At 41.4% G+C, this 25,324-nt stretch overlaps 1 protein-coding gene across 4 annotated transcripts in view; it reads right to left on the bottom strand.

Moving 5' to 3' along the window:
- bcas3 (BCAS3 microtubule associated cell migration factor) overlaps positions 1-25,324 on the bottom strand; it is a 1,192,206-nt gene that overhangs the window by 1,074,556 nt on the left and 92,326 nt on the right. The window lies entirely within an intron of this gene.

Here is a 25,324-nt window from a genome sequence, read left to right on the forward strand (position 1 = left end):
CCAACAAGTCCACACCACCCCGCCGAAGCGTAACCCACCCATACCCCTACATCTACATTTACCCCTTACCTAACACTATGGGCAATTTAGCATGGCCAATTCACCTGGCCTGCACATCTTTGGACTGCGGGAGGAAACCGGAGCACCCGGAGGAAACCCACGCAGACACGGGGAGAACGTGCAAACTCCACACAGTCAGTCGCCTGAGGCGGGAATTGAACCCGGGTCTCAGGCGCTGTGAGGCAGCAGTGCTAACCACTGTGCCACCGTGCCGCCCACAAACCTTCTATCAGCCTTCCTAATTACTTGCTCTACATGTTTACTAACTTTTATGATTCATATATGATTCATGCAGTGATCCCTCTGCATCTCAAAACTCTGCAATTTCTCACAGTTTAAGTAATACACTGCTTTTTCATTCTGCCGGCCAAAATGAACTATTTCACATTTCCCATATTATACATCATTTGCCAGATCTTTGTCCACTCACTCAAACTATCTACATCGTTTTGTATCTTCTTTATGTCCCCTTCATTCTTTTCAAGTTACTTTCCTGCCCATCTTCATGTTGCCAGCAAATTTGGCAACCATACCTTCCATCCTTTCATCTACATCGTTCAGAGAAATTGGACACAAGTGTGGTTCCAGCATAATGCATCTGTACCACCCATCTCGCCAATATGGAAAAGACCTATTTATGCCGACTCTTTGCTGCTTGTTAGCCAGCAAATCTTTTCTCTAAATATTTCCCTCTACATCATGTGTAGAGCTTTTAGACAGTAATATAGTGCTACAGCACAGAAAGAGGTCACCTGACCATCGTACAGTAATTCAAGTTACAGGAGAAGTATTTGGATGAATGCTTGAAATGCAATAGCATACAACGCTATGGGCAAAATGCTGGAAAATAGTATCAGAGTTGATAAGTGCTTGATGACTGTTGCAGACGCACAGAAACTAGGAGCAAGAATAGGCCATTCGGTCCTTACAGCATCCTCTACTATTCATTATGCTCATGGCTAATCATTTAACTCAATATCCTATTCCCACTTTGCCCCATTTCTTTGAGCATTTAGGCCCAAGTGCTGTATCCAATACATTCTTGAAATCATTCAATGTTTTGGCCTCCTCTGCTTTCTGCATATTCCACAAGCTCACCACTCTAAAACAGGAAATTTCTCTTTATCTCAGTTCTATTGGTTTACCTTTTACCCCATATCCTTAGATATGACCCCTAGTTCTAGACTCCCCTGTCACCAGGAGCATCTTTACTGGATCATGCGGAAAGTCAGGAGGCATGGGATAGAGGGAAATTTGGCCAATTGGATAGAAAACTGGCTAACCGGTCGAAGTCAGAGAGTGGTGGTAGATGGTAAATATTCAGAATGGAGTCCAGTTACAAGTGGAGTTCCGCAGGGATCAGTTCTGGGTCCTCTGCTGTTTGTAATTTTTATTAATGACTTAGATGAGGGAGTCGAAGGGTGGGTCAGTAAATTTGCAGATGATACAAAGATAGGTGGAGTCATGGACAGTGAGGAGGGCTGTTGTCGGCTGCAGAGGGACTTAGATATGATGCAGAGCTGGGCTGAGGAGTGGCAGATGGAGTTCAACCCTGCCAAGTGTGAGGTTGTCCATTTTGGAAGAACAAATAAGAATGCGGAATACAGGGTTAATGGTAGGGTTCTTGGTCAGGTGGAGGAACAGAGGGATCTTGGGGTCTATGTACATAGATCTTTGAAGGTTGCCACTCAGGTGGATAGAGTTTGTAAGAAGGCCTATGGAGTATTATCGTTCATTAGCAGAGGGATTGAATTCAAGAGTCGTGAAGTGATGTTGCAGCTGTACAGGACTTTGGTTAGGCCACATTTGGAGTACTGTGTGCAGTTCTGGTCGCCTCACTTTAGGAAAGATGTGGAAGCTTTGGAGAGGGTGCAGAGAAGATTTACCAGGATGTTGCCTGGAATGGAGAGTAGGTCGTACGAGGATAGGTTGAGAGTTCTCGGCCTTTTCTCGTTGGAACGGCGAAGGATGAGGGGTGACTTGATAGAGGTTTATAAGATGATCAGAGGAATAGATAGAGTAGACAGTCAGAAACTCTTTCCCCGGGTACAACAGAGTGTTACAAGGGGACATAAATTTAAGGTGAAGGGTGGAAGGTATAGGGGAGATGTCAGGGGTGGGTTCTTTACCCAGAGAGTGGTGGGGGCATGGAATGCGCTGCCCATGGGAGTGGTAGAGTCAGATTCATTGGCGACCTTTAAGCGGCATTTGGATAGGTACATGGATGGGTGCTTAATCTAGGATAGAAGTTCGGCACAACATCGTGGGCCGAAGGGCCTGTTCTGTGCTGTATTGTTCTATGTTCTATGTTCTATGTTCTATGTTCTATCTATCCTGTTAGAATTTTATAGGTTTCAATGAGACTCCACCCCTCCCCTCAGTCTTCTCAACTACAGTATTTGCTCAGACCACTGAGTATAGGAGTTGGAATGTCATGTTGAGGTTGTACTAGATGTTGGCGAGGCCACTTTTGCATACTGTGCACAGTTCCAGGCCCCCCCTACTTATAGGAAAGATATTACCAAATTGGAGAGGGCTCAGAAAAGATTTATCAGAAGGTTACCGGAATAGGAGGGTTTGCGTTGTAAGGAGAGGCTGGGATTTTTTCACTGGAGCAGACAAGGTTGAGGGTTCACATTATATAGGTTTATTGAATCACAAGAGGCATGGGTAAGGTGAATAGCAAAGGTCTTTTCCCTTGGGTAGGCATATTCAAAGCTAGGGGGCATATTTTTAAGATGAGAGGAGAAAGATTTAAAAGGGACCTGAGGGGCAACATTTTCACATAGAGGGTGGTTCAGTAGAATAGGATAGAATCCCTACAGTGTGGAATCAGGCCATTCAGCCAAGCAAGTACACACCAACCCTCCAAAGAGTAACCCATCCAGACGTTTTCCCTACAGTTACAACATTTAAAAGACAATGGGACAGGTACATGAATAGGAAAGGTTTCGAGGGATATGGGCCAAACGTAGGCAGGTGGGATTAGTTTAATTTGGGAACTTGGTTGGCATGGATAAGTTGGGCTGAAAAGTCTGTTTCCATGCTGTATAACTCTATGACTACATGAAAAATATAATCCTAACTGAGTTAACCTCTTTTCATAAGTTAATCCTACTACCCCAGAAATCAGTATGATTGCTGCAATCCCTCTACAGCAAGAACATCCTTCCTTGGATAAAGAGACCAAAACTGCACACAGTGTTCAAGGTGTGGTCTCACTAAGACCCTGTATAACTGCAGCAAGATTTCATTGTGTTTGTACTCAAATCCTCACATTATTAAGGCCAACATACCATGTGCCTTCTTGACCATCTGTTGCACCTGCGACTAGTGCTGCGATTGTGCCAGGCGTTAGGGAGACTGGACCAGTGCTGTAATTGTGCTCAGCACAAGGTCGACTGGACTAGTGCTGTGATTGTGCCAGTCACCAGGGACTCTGGACTCTTTCAGTGACTAGTGTACAAGGATACCCAGGTCTTGTTCCACAGTCCCCCTTTCATTTATAGCCATTCAGATAATAATTAGCCTTCCTGTTTTTACTCCCAAAGTGGATAACTTCACATTTATCCACATTATACTGCATTTGCCGTTCATTTGCCCACACGCTCAGCTTGTCCAAATCACACTGAAGCATCTCTGCATTCTCCTCACAGCATACCCTCCCTTCCAGCTTTGCTTCATCTGCAAATTTGGAGATATTACATTTAGTTCCCTAATCCAAATTATTAATATTCATATTGTAAATAGCTGCAGTCCTAGTATTGATCCCTGCAGTAACCCATTAGTCACCGCCTACTACTCCAAAAAAGACCCACTTATTCTTACTCTTCTTTTCCTGTCTGCCAACTAGTTTTATATTCATGCCAAGCACAGCCCATATCCCACATGCTTTAATTTTACATGCTAATCACTTACGTGGGACCTATGTTGAAAGCCTTGTGGAAGTCCAAATAAACCACCTCCACTGGATCCACTTCATCAACTTTTTGAGTTATATGAACTGAATTGAATTGAATTGAATTTATTGTCACATGTACCGAGGCACAGTAAAAGGTTTTGTCTTGTGAGCAATGCAAGCAGATCACGTGGTTAAATAGCATAGGTAAGTAAATAATAGGTAAACAGCAGCAAAACCGAAACACAGGTACAGGCGAATGCTAAGAGTTTGTGAGTCCATTCAGTATTTTAATAACAGTAGTAGTTGGTCAGGAAACTGAGGATCCAGAGGAAGATAGTGGAGACTAGTCTGAGATCATTAAGTTTAATAATCAGTCTTGAGGGGATAATAGTGTTGAAGGCTGAACTGTAGTCAATGAGTAGGATTCTTTCGTAGCTGTTCTTGGTGTCAAAATGTTCTAGGGAGGAGTGAAGGGTAAGTGATATGGCATCTGGTGGATCTGTTGGTACAATAGGCAAATTGGAGTGGATGAAGAGATGTGGGGAGGCTGGAGTTGATTAATGCCATGACCAGCCTTGCAAAGCATTTCATGACCACTGAAGATATCCTCAAGGAATTACAGTAAAATTGTCAAGAATGATTTTCCTTTCATAAATCTATGCAGACTCTGTCCAATCCTGTCACTGGTTTTTATGTGCTCAGCTATTAAATCTTATATAATTGACTCTCGCAGTTTCCCCACAAACAACATTATGTTACAATGGACTCTTGCATTCTCCCCATTAACAATGTCAGGATGATTTTTTTTTCATGCTTCCCTCTTTAAATAGATGAGTTACGTTAGCTACCCTCCAATTTGTAGAACTATTCCAGAATCTACAGAGACTTGGAAGGTGACCATTGATACATCCACAATTTCTAAGGCCGTTTTCTTAAGTATTCTGGGATGTAGATTGTCAGGCCCTGGATATTTCTCAATCCCATCAATTTCCCAATACAATTTCCCTACTAACACTGATTAGCTGCAGTTCCTCTCTCTCACTACACCTTGTGTTTCCCAACATTTCTGGTATATTATTTGTGCCTTCCTTTGTGAACACAGAACAAAAGTAACTATTTAGTTGGTTAGCCATTTCTTTGTTTCCCATTGTAAATTGCCATGTTTGTGACTATAAAGGACCTATATTTCTCTTCACCAATCTTTTACTCTTCATATATCTATAGCAAGTTTTACAGTCAGTTTATATATTCCCCATAAACTTATTCTCATATTATTTTTTCCCTTTCTTAGTCAATCCCTTTGTCCTCCTTAGCTAAAAGCCTTGTAAGCCTTTGTTTGGTCACCTTTTCTGTTTCACTGTTGCACCTGACAGGAATGAACTAAGCAGGGCAGCTCCAGGCTTGTCCAGGTGCACAAAGAGTTGTCTTCCTTTTTGAATAGAAGAGTTGCAATTCACATCTTCCAATCTAAACAGTCTGTCTCCGATTCAGCATTCTCATTAGCCACTTCTTTTAAGATTCTAGTTATAGTGACTGTCCTGAGTTCTTTCCCATTCCTGATTTCTTACTGCTTCTAAGCAGCACTAACTCTCATTTTCTCTCCGTCTGCGTGGGCCTTTGAACGGGGAGTCCACACCACATCTTTCACCAGGGCAGAACTTTGGAGCAGCTGCGCAGAAACATTGAATACTCGATCATGAAGACCAATGCAAAGTTCTTACTCAATTCACCTGTCACTTCCTTATTTTTGATGATTAATTATCCAGTCCCTCCTTCTATGGGACCAATGTTCATTTAGTTAACCTTTCTAAAAAAGGTTAACTATAAAGGTTAACTATAGAAACTCTTGCTATCTATTCAACCATCATATTTCTGGAGAGATTTCTCTCATTTTTTATATTCAGTCCAATCTTCAGATCTGCTTCCTGTATTTGTTATTTATTCTGAAACATCCCCTGCAGTGTCTGCCAGTGCATCTCCGTTGACTTATTCCTGTTCATAATTAACCAATGCACTTCAGCCCAGCTCTGCTTTCATGCTAGCACAGTTGCCCTTATTTAAATTTTAAAAATAATTTTCAGACCCAGTCCTCTCTCCTTCAAACTAAACTTAATTTTCAAACATATTAGGTTGCTGCTACACAACAATGCCTCTATTTTGAGATCATTAATTAATCCTATCTCATTATACAATATAAGGTGGTAACAGCCTGCTCTCTAGTCAGCTGCAGAACATGTTATTCTAAGAAAATATCCTGAAAACATCCAGGTTACCTTTGCCCAACTGACTTTTCCAGTCATTTTATAGATACAAATCTCCCTATTGTTGGGCTTTTCTGACAAATACTTATTAATTATTCCTTTAATGCTCCACCCTACCACATGGTTAATGTTATTAACCTGTACACTACACCAAGTGACCTTCAGCCATTATGACTTCACTTCTCTATCCAAATTGTTTTCACATCTTGTTTTTCTGAACTTAGGTCATTCCCTCTCTTGCGCTATTACCATGATTAATCAACAGAACTATACTTCCACTTTTCCTAGTTTCCCAACATTCCTAGATGTCCTGTACCCTTCAGGATTCAGGTCCCAATCCAAGTCACTTTGCAGCAGGTCTCTGCAATGGCAAGCAAATTGTACATTAATTTCTGCAATTTTTGTGACGATTAGTAGCTCATGCTGTGGTTCAGGTTGCAAGTTTGCTCGCTGAGCTAGAAGATTTGTTCTCAGACGTTTCACCACCATGCGAGGTTACAATCTCAGTGAGCTCAGTTGAAGCAGTGGTGTTCTGTCCCGCTTTCTATTTATGTGTCTTGGTCTGTTGTAGTGGGTGATATCACTTCCGGTTCTTTTTCTGAGAGATTGGTAAATGGGGTTCAAATCAATGTGTTTGTTGATGAAGTTCCAGTTTGAATGCCAGGCCTCTAGGAATTCCCATGTGTGTCTTTATTTAGCCTGTCCCAGGATAAATGTATTGTCCCAGTCAATCTGGTGCTCCTTACTGTCTGTGTGTAAGGTTACCAGTGATAGTTGGTCGTGTCCTTTGGTGGCTAGATGGTGCTTGTGTACCCTGGTGGTTGGTTTCCTGCGAGTCTGTCCAATGTGTGAAACTAGCACTTCAATGGAGGCTCACTGATGATGTTACCTAATATGGTGACAAAACATCTGAGAACAAACCTTCCAGCTCAGCAAGCAAACGTACAACTTTATTCATTTCTATTTGCACTCTCAGTTTATCCATTTTCTTTTCAAATGCTATATGCATTCAGATAAATTTTACTTTTATACATTATGCTTTTTGTAAATTCTAGTCTGTTGGTTGACTCTTAGATTTGTACTCTCTATCCCTTTCTGTCAAGGTCTGTTTGTCATTTCCCACATTGATACCTTTCTCCTTTGCAGGTGGCATGGTGGCATAGTGGTTAACACTGCTGCCTCACAGTGCCAGAGACCTGGGTTCAATTCCCAACTCAGGCGGCTGACCGTGTGGAGTCCAAAAATGTGCAGGTCAGGTGAATTGGCCATGCTAAATTGCCTGTAGTGTTAGGTAAAGAGGTAAATGTGGTGGGTCAGTGTGGACTTGTTGGGCCGAAGGGCCTGTTTCCACACTGTAAGTAATCTAATCCTTGAGTATACTCTTTGATTTACTACATCTTCCAAAAGTTAATCTCTTGCCCCCTCTATACTCCCCTAGCTTTGTGGTGCTGGTACCGCAACAGTCTTTGAGCCACGCATCCATTTCTCTAATTTGATTTGATTATGGCCTTTGAGGTTCTTTTTCAAAATTTAGAGCCTAGCTCCTCATACTTATATTCAGAAACACAAACTTCAATACCAATATGATCATGATCAGGTATTTGTTTTTGATTTCAATGGATAAAAATTGCCTAGGAAACCAGAACAAATTGCTCTGCTCTTCTTTGATTTAGTGTCACTGGATTTATTTGGTTTAACGGCTCATTTGAAAGCCAACTTCTCCCACATTGTGGCACTCCCTCAAAACTACATTAATACATCTGGCTAGAAGTGTGCACAAATCTCTACAATGGCATTTTAATTTACAACCTGTTGATTCAGAGGCAAGAATGCTACCCATTGAACCATAGCTAACACTCACAGTTGATTACTATGGGAACTGTCATTGTATCACAGAAAGGAGCCTATTCAACTTGAAGAAGGCATTAGGAATGATTTGCCGGGGTAGAGTGATCTTTATGCTGCAGATTGCATTACTATACTAGAATGACCATGCTTAATGTCTGTCATAGATTGTGAAATTAGAAATACGCTCCATTACTAATAGTTACAAAAGTGTGCATAAGGCTTTCTTATGGACAACATGTATGGTAAAATCTTCAGGTAGACCTTACAACTTCTCCCATGGAAGCCCATCCACCCTAAAGTCAATGTCCATTTCAGTAAACCATGTTCCCTGTAATAGAGCAGACAAAGCTTTGGTGTAAACACCAGTCAAATCTTCAATGGAAAAAACAAACGGGGACAAGCCAAATCAATAAATCAGTATGATTTTCCACAAGTCACATACAAGGATCCAAGCTTTAAAAATTTACAAATTACTCTTGTTGTCTCCCAGCTCTGCAAAGGTACTAATCTTAATCTGTGTTTCATTAATGACGAACACTACTTTCAACTACAGCATTTATCAAGAGTTCCAATTGTTTTTGGCCACATAAGCATGCATCTGTGAAAAAATGTTGGAAATTAGAGAAATAACTGAATGTCTTTTGAAGCAATGCAAAATTTTAATATATAAATACATAGTGGTTTCTTTGAATAGGTTCCGGATCAGAAGATTTCTGAAGTGTAATATTATATACTGTGGTTTCCTAAACTACAGCACAGATTTTGTCCATAAACTAGAAAACCTGAGTTCAAAGAATTATAAAACTTTTCTCTGAATTAAGTCCTAGTCTACAGAATCCTTCTGCTTGGAACAACCAGCAGCATCAAAAGTGGGTAATGAGTTAACAAAATAATCAAAAGTCAGTAAAGCAAGGATGCATTAGGTTACACAGTATTTTTTAAGTCCTGAATTTATTAAGAGACACACGTGAGTGTCTTGAAGACTATGCTTTTTTATCAATGGGAAATATTGATACTTTAAATCACACCATAATAGAGTAATAATTGCAACTGTTAAGATCCACACATCTGTGGGGTGCAGTTTATGGTTTGAGTCATTTCATAGCTCATTGAAATCACTGGAATACAGGATTCTCCTTTCTTTATGAACCTAGTTCTTTCAGAAATAAATAACAGTTTCAGATTAAATTTATTGCAAATTCAAATGCCACAAGGCATATATGTAAAAGATTCATGGCTCTAATCTACTTTAGGTCAAAATAAAATAGTTAATGAACTTTATATTGGCCAGAACACATTATACAGCGATGACCTAGACTGACTAGCTGGCAGAGAGACAAATCTGTCAGAACTACTATTAAACCACCAACTGATTAAACTGAACACATAGGTCTGATCAAAAACAAATAGGGATGCAGTCTGGCCTAATCTTTTGCAGCCATGCTGTTTCCCTTTAAGGACAAACACAGGAACTTGTAGGATCTATCAGGATAACTGAATTAAGGTAGATGAAACAATTTTCTTCATTCTCAATTAAGTTGTGATCTAATATATGTATTCTTCACCATTTTAATGGCTTATGATGCACGGAAACTTCAGCAGTAGAAATGGTACTTAGCAACAATTGTACTCCACTATTTAACCATTGCCATCTGTTGACTTTAGACTAGTTAGTAAATTATTTGGTCTGTTTGGTCAATTTCCATTCTTATTCACTTCAAAGAACATTTTGGGTTCTTCGCTTTATCATTATCATTTTTGTCTTTGTATTCATCTTCAATCCATGTTTCAAGTTTGCCAAATTTACCTTTCTGAGTATCTCATCTTTTTGATATTTGCAATCAGTACTACATCACATGGATGAATTAGCTTATCAGTTTTACACAGATTTTGAACCCAACCTCAAAGACACCCAGACAGGATTTCAATGAATTCAGAATTTGAAACATTAGTCATAAAATGCAAATGAGTATCACTCCTCATCTGATTTTTTTGACTTTCTTAAGTTATCAATGCTTACTGACACATTACGAAATAATTCCTACTAATTCTGATCATTTAAAGCTCTTTGCAAAATATTTATTTATTTTTCTATTTCTATTGTCCGACTATGAGACCTTCGCAAGCCAAATATTAATTGACTTTTACTTTCTCTGTGTGTTAAACTAAATTGCTCATTGAATGATAAATATGTTGCAAGTTCAATGAGCTGACAATCGCACTGAAGCATATGTTTCACAGTCCACTTTGAAGACAACAACCACAATATGGGAATCAGTATTTCAAATAAAAGAGACAGACATAGTAGTCTCCCGAACTTGACTACTGCTTATCTTAGAAAAATAGGAGCAAAGGTAGGCCACTCAGCCCTCCTGTCTTCTCCTCAATTCTCAATAATGGCTGATCATCTAACTCACACCACAGTGTCATACTATCCCTATACCTTTTGATGTGATCAGAAATTAGAAACCGATCAATCTCTGTCCACAAACCCACTTAGTTATGAGCTTCTGCAGCCCTCTGAGGTAGCCAGATATCCCAAACATTCACAACAATCTGAGTGAAGAATTTCATCTTCAATTCAATCCTAAATGGTTTGCCTTTTACACAGAGATCATGTCCTCTGGTTCTTGATTCCACAGCCTTTCTATATCCAGTGTGCCTATCACATTGAGAATTCTATAAGCTTCTATAAGTTTATTTCTCATTTCTCTAAACTCAATAAGGCTCAATCTCAACACTTCCTCACAGACCAGTCCCACTCTCCCAATAATCAATCTAATAAAGATCCGCTGCACTATGGCAAATATATCCCACACAAAGGGCAGAATCGCACATAATACTTCAGATGCAGTTTCACCAGTGTTCTCTACAATTGAAGCAAGATTTATTCGCTCCTCTACTAAAATCATCTTATGATAAAGACTAACATAGCGTTTGCCTTCTGAATTGCTCACTGCACTGGCATGAGAGGAGCGACTTGTGAACAAGGATACCTTCCAATCTCTCACCAGTTAAGAAATACCCTGTATTCCTGTTCTTTCTGCACCAAACTGCATAGCTTCACACTTAAGAGTCATAGAGTGATACGGGTGTACAGCACGGAAACAGATCCTCCAACTCGTCCATGCCAATTAGATATCCTAACCCAATCTAGTCCCATTTGCCAGCACTTGGCCCATTTCCCTATAAACCCTTCCTATTCATATACACATTTAAAAGTCTTTTCAATGTTGTAATTGTACCAGCCTCCACAACTCCCTCTGGCAACTCATTCCATACATGTACCACCATCTGCGTGAAAATGTTGCCCTTCAGGTCCTTTATAAATAATTCCCCTCTCACATTAAACCTATGCCCTGTAGTTGTGGAGTCCCCAACCCCAGAGAAAAGACCTTAACTATTTATCCTATCCATACCCCTCACAATTTTATAAACCTCTATAAGGTCACCCCTCAGCCTCTGACGCTCCAGGGAAAACAGCCCCAGCCTATTCAGCTGCTCCTATGACTCACATCCTCCAACTCTAGCAACATCCGTGTAAATCTTTTCTGAACCCTTTCATGTTTCACAACATCCTTCTGATAGGAAGAAGACCAGAACTGCATGCAATATTCCAGAAGTGGCTGAACCAATGTCCTGTACAGCCACAAGATGACCTCCCAACTCCGATATTCAATGTGAACAATAAAGGAAAGCATACAAAATGCCTTCTTCATTATCCAATCTACCTGAGACTCCACTTTCAAGGAAATGTGAACCTGCACTCCAAGATCTCTTTGTTCAGCAACATGCCCCAGGGCCTTATAATTAAGTCAAGAAGTCCTGCTATGATTTGCTTTTTCAAAATGCAGCACCTCACATTTGTCTAAACTATACTCCATCTGCCTCTCCTCAGCCCGTGGCCTATCTGATCAAGTCCCATTGTACAGAGGTAAAGGTAACCTTCTTTGTTGTTCACTACACCTCCAATTTTAGTGTCAGCAAACTTACTGACCATACCTCCTCTGTCCACATCTAAATCTTTTATATAAATGACGAAAAGCAGTGGACCCAGCACCAATCCTTGTGGCACACCACAGGCCACAGGCCTTCAGTCTGAAAAGCAACCCTCCATCACCACCCTCTGTCTTCTATTTCAGAACCAGTTCTGTATCCAAATGGCAATTCTCCCTATATTCATGAGATCTAACCTTGCTTACCAGTCTATCATGAGGAACAATATCGAATGCCTTACTGAAGTCCACATAGATCATGTCCACCGCTCTGCCCTCATCAATCCTTATTGTTACTTCTTCAAAACATTCACTCGAGTTCATGAGACATGATTTCCCGTGCACAAAGCCATGTTGACTATCCCTAGTCAATCCTTACCTTTCCAAATACATGCAAACCCTGTCCATCAGGATTCCCTCCAACAACTTGCTCACCACAGGGGTCAGATTCACTGGTCTATAGTTCCCTGGTTTTCCTTATCACCTTTCTTAAATAATGGCACCACGTTAGCCAACCTCCAGTTTTCCAGCACCTCACATGTGACTATTGATGACACAAATATCTCAGCAAGGGGCACAGCTTTCCACAGAGTTCTTGGGTACTCCTGATCAGGTCCTGGGGATTTATCTACTTTTATGTGTTTCAATACATCCAGCACCTCCTCTTCTGTAATATGAAAATTTTCGAGATGTCACCATCTATTTCCCCATATTTTACGTCTTCAATGTCCTTCTCCACATTAAACACTGATGCAAAATACTCGTTTAGTATCTCCCCTTTCTTCTGCAGCTCCATACATAGGTTGCCTTGCTGATCTTTGAGGGGGTCTATTCTATCCCTAGTTACCCTTTTGTCCTTAATGTATTTATAAAATCCCTTTGGAATCTCCTTAACTCTATTTGCCAAAGCTATCTCATGTCCCCTTTTTGCCCTCCTGATTCCCCTCTTAAGTATACTCCTTACCTTTATACTCTTCTAGGGAATCACTCGATCTCTGCTGTCTACACCTATCATATTGCTTCCTTCTTTTTCTTGACCAAAATTTCAATTTATTAAATTAGGTTTAGGTCACCTATAGACCGGAAACAGGCCCTTCGGCCCAACAAGTCCATACCAACCCTCCGAAAAGTAACCCACCCAGACCCATTCCCCTACCCTATATTTACCCCTGACTAATGCACCTAACACTAGGTATAGGGAAGAAGCATTGAAAGACATTCTGACAGAGATTGTAGACGCTTTGGTACTAATTTTTGACAAACTCTGTTAAATCTGCAATAGTGCCTGCAGATCAGAAAGTTGGAAATGTAACCTCACTGTTTAAGAAAGGAAGAAGACAGAAAACTAGAAGCCATAGATCTGCTGACCTCACATCAGTTGGGAAAATACTACATTATTTTAGAAAGGATATAATTGCAGGAGGAAAATAATTGTTGAATTGGACAGGGTCAACATGGATTTATAAAAGGGAAATTGTGTTGAGAAACCTGTTAGAATTTTTTGAGGACATTTCTTGAAGAATTCACAGGAGGAACAAATGGATTTGGATTTTCAGAAGGCTTTTCAAAAGGTCTCACTAGAGACATTGGTAAACAAAGGTAAAGTGCAAAAATGTATGGATTGAAAATTGGTTTGTGTGCAAACAGCAGAGAATAGGAAGTAGTCGGCCATTTTCTGCTCTGCATGTTGTGACCAACGAGGTACCAGAAGAATCAGTGGAAGCCGATAGGAATCAATAGGAAGCCGACGACTTCCTATTGTCTGCTGTTTGCACACGAACCAATTTTCAATCCATACATTTTTGCACTTTACCTTTGTTTACCAATGTCTCTAGTGAGACCTTTTGAAAAGCCTTCTGAAAATCCAAATCCATTTGTTCCTCCCGTGAATTCTTCAAGAAATGTCCTCAAAAAATTCTAACAGGTTTCTCAATACAATTTCCCTTTTATAAATCCATGTTGACCCTGTCCAATTCAACAAATATTTTCCTCCTGCAATTATATCCTTTATAAAATAATGTAGTATTTTCCCAACTGATGTGAGGTCAGCAGATCTATGGCTTCTCGTTTTCTGTCTTCTTCCTTTCTTAAACAGTGAGGTTACATTTCCAACTTTCTGATCTGCAGGCACTACTGCAGATTTAACAGAGTTTGTCAAAAATTAGTACCAAAGCGTCTACAATCTCTGTCAGAATGTCTTTCAATGCTCTACAGTGAAGGTCACTGGGTCCTGGGAATTTGTCAACTTTCAGTCCTAATAATTATAAATTATTTTTCTTTTCACAAATCCTTTCCTTTTTACATACATATAGAAGCTTCTAAAATCTGTTTTCATGTGTTTTGCCATTTTATATTCATATTTTAATATTTTTCTTTACCAAGTTCTTATCCTCCTTTGCTGATTTTAAAATTCTACCAGTCTTAGGCTTACAATATGCTGGCAACTTTCAAAGCCTCCACCTTTGATCTAATGCTATTTGTAACTTCCCTTGGTAGCCATGGTTCTTTCAGGTTGGGTATTGTTGCCTTGAAGGACTGTATGTTTTTTGAAAAGCAATCATTAATTCTGTAAATACAAGCCTACTTACAATTAAATCTTTTGTTATATTTTTACTGTTCACCATTGCCAACTCCTTCCCTATACCTTCATAATTGCCATGTTTAGATTTAAAACCAGAGTTTGGGACTGAACTACATCTTTTTCAAATGGAAAATTCTAACATACTTTGGTCAATATTCCCTAAAGATTCTTTGCAAGCAGATTATTGATTAGTGCCTTTTCAATGCATAATTCTCAACCTAAAATAGCCTGTGCCCCAGTTGATTCCTCAGCATATTGCTCCAGAAAATGACCTCAAACACATTCCAGAAATACTTCCTCCACAGTGTTCATTACATTTCCCAGTCTATATCTAGATTGAAGTCACTCACAATTAACATATTCTCCTTACAACATGCATCTCTGGTTGCATGATTTATAATATCCTCTAAGTTACCACTCCTCCAATGTTTGCTGCCTCTTGCTGCTTCTTAGCTCCACCCAAACAGATTCTACACTTTTCCCATTTGAAGATACTCTCATGAATACACAGATGCCATCCTTTATTATCAGTACATTTCCATTACTATCCAACCTCCATTTCATTTTTGTCTATCTCTCCTGCATGCTGAACATCATTTACTATTCAGTTCCCAGTCTTGGTTACCCTCAAGCTACATCTCTGCAATGGTAATTAAATTGTACCTTTTAGAAGATGAAGGGGAGACTTAATAGAGACGTACAAGATAATACATGGCTTGAAAAGGGTGGATGCTAGGAAATTGTTTCCGTTAGGTGAGGAGACTAGGACCCGTGGACACAGCCTTAGAATTAGAGGGGGTAAATTCAGAACAGAAATGCAGAGACATTTCTTCAGCCAGAGAGTGGTGGGCCTGTGGAATTCATTGCCGCAGAGTGCAGTGGAGGCCGGGACGCTAAATGTCTTCAAGGCAGAGATTGATAGATTCTTGTTGTCTCGGGGAATTAAGGGCCACGGGGAGAATGCAGGTAAGTGGAGTTGAAGTGCCCATCAGCCATGATTGAATGGCGGAGTGGACTCGATGGGCCGAATGGCCTTACTTCCACTCCTATGTCTTATGGTCTTATGGTCTTTTACTTCTACTTGTGCCAGCAAATTTCCTAACCTTGTTGCGAATGAATAAAGCATTTATTAATTCTGCCTTTTCAGCAATTTGACCCTGGTTGATTCGAGAATCTGTTTCTTTTCACTTTCATTCTACTTCTCCTAACCAGAGTTATTTTTATTCCATCTGAATTCCCTCTTAGATTCCCATCTTAAATTCAAGGGAGATTAAACACACCCCAGCAGCATAAGCAATTCTCCTTGTGAGGGATTAGTCCCAGTACTACATCCTCCTTATACAGGCCCTGGCTCCAATGTTCTGAAATCTGCAGTCCACCCTTCTGCAGCACTTTTCCAGCCATGTATTAATTCACTGAATCTTCCCGTTTCTCTACTGACTAGCCAGTGGTATTGGAAGCAACTGTGAGATTATTGCCTTGGAGGTCCTGCTTTTCAGTCTATTACATCGCTGTCTAGATTCTACTTCAAGGCCTTGCCTCTCTTTTTACTTACATCACTGCTGCCGATTTGGATTACAGACTCTGGATCATTTCCTTCCCCTAAAAGACTAACTTGCAGCCACTCTGTGACATCCTTGACCCTGGCATCAGGGAAGCAACATAGCAACCTGCAGTCACATCCACGGCCTATCTATTTCCTTAACTATCAAATCGCCTATCACTATTACTCCTCCACAATTCTTCACCTCTCTCCTGCAGTTGAGCCAATTGCTGTTCCACAAGTTTAGTTGTCCTGACATTCTTCTCACTAACCATCACTCTCACCAGTGTTCAAAATGGAAATCCAGATAGTAAGTATCCTACTTTACCTAACTGGTCTTTCTGCACAGCTTACTCGTTTCCCATTCCCTCTCTGTCTGCCTGGTCTTAAACTGTAGTATGACTACTTTGTTAGATGCACTAACCACATATTTTTCAGTTTCGCAGATGCAGCACAGTCATGCCAATCACCATTTGAGTTCCAAAACCTGAAGTCCAAGCTTTTTCAACTGAAGACACTTTCCACATGTATGATCATCCTGACCACATGAAGCATCCACGACTTCCCACATGGCACAGAATGTGTGTATCATGCAGCCAATGCTGTCCTGCATGGCTTAAGCCCTTTTATAAAAATTTGTTCTTGGCATGTAGGAATCACAAAGCATTTATTGAACATCCTCATTTGCCCTCAAAAAGATGGTGATAAGGTTCTTTCACAGCGCAGTTAAGGAGGGAGTTCGAGGATCTTGAACCAGCAAAAAGGAAGGAATGGCAATATAGTTCCAAATCAGGTTAGTGTGTAATTTGGAGACAAACTTTCAGTGGTGGCGTTCCCTTGTTGACCATGCCCTTCCATGTAGTGCAGATCACAGGTTTGGAAGATTCCACTGAAAGAGTCGTGGTGAATTAGTGTAGTGCATCTTGTACATGGTATGGTGGCAAGAGTGAATGTTGAAGTTTTTGGTTGAGGTATCAATCAACTGGGTTGCTTTGTCCAGGATAGTATCTAATTTCTTGAGTGTAATTGGAGCAGCACACATCAGGCAAATGGAGAATACTCCATCACACACCTTGTAGGTGGTGGACAGACAGTGGAGCGTCAAGTAGTGAGATACTGACTATAGAATTCCCAGCCTCTAATCTGCTTTTAAAGTGTTATGAATATAGCTGGTCCAGTTCAGTATCTGGTCAAAGTAACTGCAAGAAAATTGATAATAGTGGATTTAGTGACAGTAATACGATTCAATGCCAAGGAGCAATGGTTAGATTCTCACTTGTTGGAAATGATCATTATCTGTGTGGCACAAATACTGCCCACCACTACCAGCCCAAGCATAGATGCTGAACATGGATGCAGACTGCTTATAAATCTTAATAGTCTGTGCTGAAGATTGTGCAATCATCAACAAACATCCCCATTTCTCATCTCACGATGGAGGGAAGGTCAGTGATGAGGTAATTGAAGTTGGTTGGGACTAGGGCAATCACTCTGACAAATCTCGGCAGTGATGTCTTGGAGCTATGATGACTGACCTCCAACAATCGTACACATCTTCCTTTCTGCTAGCTATGACTCCAGACAATGGATTTCCCCCAATCTCCATTGACTCTTGTTTTGCTAGAGCTCCTTCGTGCCATACACTGTTGGATGCAGCCTTGATGTCATGTCAAGATCAATTACTCTCAACTCATCTCCTAGGTTCATTTCTTTTGTCCATGTTGGACCAAGGCTGCAAGAAGGTCAGAAATCAAGTGGTCCTAGTGAAACTCAATACAGCAGATTATTCCTGTGCAAGTGATTATTCCTGTGCAAGTGCCACTGGATAGCACTGCTGATGGCTGCTTCCGCATTGTGCTGATGATGAAAGGTAAACGACGAGGGCAGCAACTGGCTGGGTTGGGTTAATCCTGACTTTTGTACACAGTACAAATCTGGGCAATTTTCTACCTTGTTTGGTAGAAATCAGTATTTTAGCTGTACTGGAACAGCTTTGCTCGGGGCACGGCTAATTATGAGGCACAGGATTTCAGTGTTGATGCTGAATGCTGCCAAGGTCCTTAGCTTTCAGTATCCAGTGTCTTCAGCTGCTCTTAATATCACTTGGAGTATACAAATTAGCTGAAGATTAGCATCTGTGAAGCTGGAGACTTCAGAAGGAGATGGATCATGTACTCTGATTGAAATGCCCAGTAACATGTTGCTTTGATGTAAGGGCAGTCACTCTCACCTCACCTCTCTCTTTATCTCTATCTTAATAATGAAGAAATTTCACAAACTCCTCATACTTGATATTAGGGCTGAGGGAGAAAGGGTCAGAGTAAGGGATTTAAGAAGATAGCTGCCGGAAAAGGAAAGAAGCCTTGTTGTTCACCACAGCAAAACAATTTTCTGATTCAGTGTGTGGATGTACCTACTAGAGAAGGGGCAAAACTTGACCTACTCTTGGGAAATAAGGCAGGGAAAGTGATTGAGGTGTCAGTGGGGGAGCACTTTGGGGCCAGCGACCATAATTCTATTCATTTTAAAATAGTGATGGAAAAGGATAAACCAGATCTAAAAGTTGAAGTTCTAAATTGGAGAAAGACCAATTTTGACGGTATTAGGCAAGAACTTTCAAAAGCTGACTGGGGGCAGACGTTCGCAGGTAAAGGGACAGCTGGAAAATGGGAAGCCTTCAGAAATGAGATAACGAGAATCCAGGAAAAGTATATTCCTGTCAGTGTGAAAGGAAAGGCTGGTAGGTATAAGGAATGCTGGATGAGTATAGAAATTGAGGGTTTGGTTAAGAAAAAGAAGGAAGCATATGTCACATATAGACAGGATTGATAGAGTGAATCCTTAGAAGAGTATAAAGGAAGTGGGAGTATACTTAAGAGGGAAATCAGGAGGGCAAAAAGGAGACATGAGATAGCTTTGGCAAATAGAATTAAGGAGAATCCAAAGGGTTTCTACAAATACATTAAGGACAAAAGGGTAACTAGGGAGAGAATAGGGCCCCTCAAAGATCAGCAAGGCGGCCTTTGTGTGGAGCCGCAGAAAGTGGGGAAATACTAAATGAGTATTTTGCATCAGTATTTACTGTGGAAAAGGATATGGAAGATATAAAATGTAGGGAAATAGATGGTGACATCTTGAAAAATGTCCAGATTACAGAGGAGGAAGTGCTGGATGTCTTGAAACGGGTAAAGGTGGATAAATCCCCAGGACCTGATCAGGTGTACCCTTAAACTCTGTGGGAATCGAGAGAAGTGACTGCTGGACCTCTTGCTGAGATATTTGAATCATCGATAGTCACAGGAGAGGTGCCGGAAGACTGGAGGTTTACAAACATGGTGCCACTGTTTAAGAAGGGTGGTAAGGATAAGCCAGGGAACGATAGACCAGTGAGCCTGACCTTGGTGGAGGTCAAGTTATTGGAGGGAATCCTGAGGGACAGGATGTACATGTATTTGGAAAGGGGTAGCCATGGGCACCCGTATGGGCCCCAGCTATGCCTGTCTCTTTGTTGGCTATGTAGAACAGTCGATCTTCCGTAATTACGTCGGTACCACTCCCCACCTCTCCCTCCGCAACATTGATGACTGCATTGGCGCCACCTCGTGCTCCCGAGAGCAGGTTGAGCAATTCATCAACTTCACCAACACATTCCACCCTGACCTTAAATTTACTTGGACCATCTCTGACACCTCCTTCCCCTTCCTAGACCTCTCCATCTCCGTTAATGACAACCGACTTGACACCGACATTTTTTACAAACCCACCAACTCCCACAGCTAACTGGATTACACCTCTTCCCACCCGACCTCCTGCAAAAATGCCATCCCGTATTCCCAATTTCTCCGCCTCCGCCATATCTGCTCCCAAAAGGACCAGTTCCACCACAGAACACATCAGATGGCCTCCTTTTTTAGAGACCATAATTTCCCTTCCCACATGGTTAAAGATGCCCTCCAACACATCTCGTCCACATCCCGCACCTCCGCCCTCAGACCCCACCCCTCCAACTATAACAAGGACAGAACGCCCCTGGTGCTCACCTTCCACCCTACAAACCTTCGCATAAACCAAATCATCAGCCGACATTTCTGCCACCTCCAAACAGACCCCACCACCAGGGATATATTTCCCTTTCCGCCTTCCGCAAAGACCATTCCCTCCATGACTACCTGGTCAGGTCCACGCCCCCCTACAACCCACCCCCTACAATCCACCTTCCCCTGCCACCGCAGGAATTGCAAAACCTGTGTCCACACCTCCTCCCTCACCTCCATTCAAGGCCCTAAAGGAGTCTTCCACATCCAAAGTTTTACCTGCACATCCACCAATATCATTTATTGTATCCGTTGCTCCCAATGCGGTCTCCACTACATTGGGGAGACTGGACGCCTCCTAGCAGAGCGCTTTAGGGAACATCTCCGGGACACCCGCATCAATCAACCACACCGCCCTGTGGCCCAATATTTCAACTCCCCCTCCCACTCTGTCAAGGACATGGAGGTCCTGGGCCTCCTTCACCGCCGCTCCCTCACCACCAGATGCCTGGAGGAAGAACACCTCATCTTCCGCTTCGGAACACTTCAACCCCAGGGCATCAATGTGGACTTCAACAGTTTCCTCATTTCCCCTTCTCCCACCTCACCCTAGTTCTAAACTTCCAGCTCAGTAACTGTCTCCTTGACATGTCCTACCTGCCTATTTTCTTTTCCACCTATCCACTCCACCCTTCCCCCCCGACCTATCATCTTCATCCCCTCCCCCACTCACCTATTGTACTCTATGCTACTTTCTCCCCACCCCCACCCTCCTCTCACTTATTTATCCACTCTTCAGGCTCTCTGCCTGTATTCCTGATGTAGGGCTTTTGCCCAAAACGTCGATTTTACTGCTCCTCGGATGCTGCCTAAACTGCTGTGCTCTACCAGCACCACTAATCCAGAATCTGGTTTCCAACATCTGCAGTCATTGTTTTTACCTATGTATTTGGAAAGGCAAGGACTGATTAGGGATAGTCAACATGGTTTTGTGCGTGGGAAATCATGTCTCATAAACTTGATTGAGTTGTTTGATGAAGTAACAAAGAGGATTGATGAGGACAGAGCGTTGGATGTGATCCATATGGCCTTCAGTAAGGCGTTCGATAAGGTTCACATGGGAGACTGATTAGCATGGTTAGATCTCATGGAATAAAGGGAGAACTAGCCATTTGAATACAGAACTGGCTCAAAGGTAGAAGACAGAGGGTGGTGGTGGAGGGTTGTTTTTCAGACTGGAGGCCTGTGACCAGTGGAGTGCCACAAGGATCGGTGCTGGGTCCTCTACTTTTTGTCATTTACATAAATGATTTGGATGTGAGCATAAGAGGTAAAGTTTGCAGATCACACCAAAATTGGAGGTGTAGTGGACAGCAAAGAGGGGGACCTCAGATTACAACAGGATCTGGACCAGATGGGCCAATAGGCTGAGAAGTGGCAGATGGAGTTTAATTCAGATAAATGCGAGGCGCTGCATTTTGGGAAAGCAAATCTTAGCAGGACTTATACACTTAATGGTAAGGTCCTAGGGAGTGTTGCTGAACAAAGAGACATTGGAGTGCAGGTTCATAGCTCCTTGAAAGTGGAGTCGCAGGTAGATAGGATAGTGAAGAAGGCATGTTTTCCTTTATTGGTCAGAGTATTGAGTACAGGTTTCCTTCCTATCAGAAAGATGTTGTGAAACTTGAAAGGGTTCAGAAAAGATTTAAAAGGATGTTGCCAGGGTTGGAGAGGCTAAACAGGCTGAGGCTGTTTTCCCTAGAGCGTCGGAGGCTGAGGGGTGACCTTATAGAGGTTTACAAACTTTGAGGGGCATGAATAGGGTTGGGGAGTCCAGAACTAGACGGCATAGGCTTAGGGTGAGAGGGGAAAGATATTAAAGAGACCTAAGGGGCAACTTTTTCAGAGGGTGGTACGTGTATGGAATGAGCTGCCAGAGAAAGTAGTGGAGGCTAATACAATTGCAACATTTAAGAGGCATTTGGATGGGTATATGAATAGGAAGGGTTTGGAGGGATATGGGCCGGGTGTTTGCAGGTGGCACTAGATTGGGTTGAGATATCTGGTCGGCATGGACGATTTGGACCGAAGGGTCTGTTTCCATGCTGTACATCTCTATGACTCTATGAACCTAGTAGAGAGTGCAGCTTTGGTGGGGGACAGCAAGAACAAATAGACATTGATGTCATCTAACAAAATGATGGTTAAATCAACTGTGTACCAGATTCAATATAATTTATTCCTGTAGACTCCAAAGAAGGCGATATATTAGCAAGACACAAGGACAGTACACAGCTGCAAAGAATAATGGAATCAGCTAAGGTGTCAGAAGATGCCAGAGGAGTAGGGGGAAAATGTCAACTTAAATGTCTTGGTAATAGGGTCCGTACTGGAGCCCAGACAGGGCAGGTAGTAGATCAATTAGAAATGGGTAAAGAGGAAGTCCAAGCCAAACATTAACATGTTTCAAAATCAGGATGGTATTAAGATCATTAATAAGAAGGACATTGGAAGAACACTGAGAAATAAGGTATTACAGCTTAGAAAAGGTAAATCCAGATACTATGACAAATTAAACTTTGATATGAAAATCAGACTGTTGAGAAACAAAGCATAAGTAACTTTAAGATGGACACGTTAGATGCCAGTATTGTAGTTATACTGGAACAGTATCACCAGTGACACAGCTTGTTTTTGAGCACAATCTTCTGAACTAGGTTGATTGATCCTTTGTTCCCTTTACTTCAGATCACCTGAAGGTGCTGCTAGGATTTTATTCAGAGGGGCTGGTACTTAAAAACTGAAAGGTGCGAGTACCCATCGTCAAATGAAAACCTCAATTTTCCTTCTCCAACAAGGGTCTAAATCTGGTTATCAGGTTCAAGGTGCTCTTATTATCACTATACATGGTGCAAGTCTGGGCCATTCATCATTCCTGTATCAGCGCAATCACGAGGTATTTTCTGTCCCAGATCTGACACCACACTTCACTCACTCCGGACCCAATGCTCCCTTTCCCCATGGTCATGCCGCCATTCATTAGTTTGCACAATATACAGCACGCAATAATCTAATCAGGGTAGCTATTATCCTGCAGAATAGTTTTAATGTGCATTATTTCAGTATGGTATGAAGATGTGGGTGTACTATACCTTTAAGAGAGAAAAGCTAGCAGGACTACATGACAGCAGCAAGTGTTCTGAATAAGATACAATGTAACATGTGGTCCAGCAGCTAGGAAAGCTGGTTGCCTGGAGACAAATCAAATTTGAATAAGGCCAATCAGTTTAAATTATACCCCACAAAAGAACCAAATTCCAATCAAGGCTGAATTTAGTATATTGACAATATTAAAAGCCAATGACACAATCGGATGCTTTGGCGATATAATACTGGGGTAAATTGAGTAGTTGGGAGAGAACTGCCGAAAGACTAACAGACGTAGGTTGCTAGTCAGAACACTTTAAGAGGTACCTGTCTATAAAAGGAGTTTGCACAGAGAAAAACATTAACACAGACCTGGAGAGCAACTCCACAGAGGAAGGATTAACAAGAAGTTTCGCCCACCAGCTGGTTTTAAAATTTGAATTTTTTAGTAAATCATAATTTGGAGTTTTATCAGACTAGTAATATAGAAGGGAAAATAAATGATAGGTTAGAGGAAGGAGTTGTAAATAGTTGTTAGTTAATTATTCTCTGATATACTTTAAGAAATAAAGTTGTTAATTTTTACTTTAAATAGTTTGTGGCCTCTCGAATTTTCACAGATTACTGCAAGGGATAAATCTTTTCCGTGTTGCTGGTTTAAATTAAGCAGGAGGGTTTACCCCGTGTCATAACAAGTATCGATTTTGCAAGTTGAACAAATGGCTTGGGACATATTTACAAGTTTACAAGCTTGAGGAATCATCAGAAACCTAACACATATGTTGGCAAGTGAAGGCAGGTTCTGATGGACAGTACTGAAGAACCCTAGGAAATTAGAGAATGTCTCAACTAGCACATTGAGAAAAATGCGAACTATTACAGCACAGGAGGCTATTCAGCCATCATGTCTGTGCTGACTCTCCAAATGAGCAGCTCACTTTATGCCATTCTCTTGCCTTCTCCTGTAACTCTGCAAATCATTCTTTTTCAAATAACCATGGACTTGGAAGGAGGTACCAGAAGACTGGAGAATTGAAAATGTTACAGTACTGTTCAAGAAAGAGTGTAATGATCATCTCAGCAATTTCATATTTTTCAATTGAAATTTGGTGGTGAGGGAGCTTCTAGAAACAAATATTTGGGATAGAATTAATAATTATATGGATAATGGTAGGTTGATTAAGAAGAGCCAGAATGGATTTCTAACGGGGAAACCATGTTTCACTCACTTGCTGGAGTTTTTTGAAGAGGTAACACAAAGGCTTGATGAGGGCAAAGGTGTTGGTGTGATATATATAAATTTCCGGAAAGCACTTGATTCAGTGTTACACAACAGACACATGAGGAAAGTTATAGGTCATGGTACAAAGGGCACACTCGCAACATAGCTACAAAATTGGCTGAGTGACAGGAAACAGAAAGTAATAGTCAAAGGATATTTTTCAAGCTGGAAGAAGATTTATAGAGGAAGGAGTTGCCCGCTGGTCATACTGGGACTCTTGCTTTTCCTGATATATATGAATAATTTGGATCTTGTAGGGAAAAATGTCAAAGTTTACAGATGACACTGAGCTTGGAAGAATTGCAAACTGTTAGGAGGTCAGAGTGGCAGATGAGGTTCAACTCAGAGCTGTGTGAGGTGATGAAGAACATTGAAAAACAACATTAAATAGATGATACAGTTCTAAAGAGGGTGGCAGAGCAAAGGGTCCTGGGTGCATATGTGCACATTGAAATAACTCCCCAGCGGCCAGTATCCCGTCACCATGTTACCCTTTATTTACACGTGGATCGTCTCTGGACTAATCCAGTCCCCTCAAAGCCAACTCTCAGACTGAACAGGGTATCAACATGCCTCTTCTTATCTGTCAGCCATGGATGGCTCTCTGAATAAATTAGATTAACAACCCCAATCAAGGAACTCATATTCTATGAAGTCCACTTGACTGACGTC

Source organism: Chiloscyllium punctatum, chromosome 19 (assembly GCF_047496795.1).
Source record: "Chiloscyllium punctatum isolate Juve2018m chromosome 19, sChiPun1.3, whole genome shotgun sequence".
Lineage (NCBI taxonomy): Eukaryota > Metazoa > Chordata > Chondrichthyes > Orectolobiformes > Hemiscylliidae > Chiloscyllium > Chiloscyllium punctatum.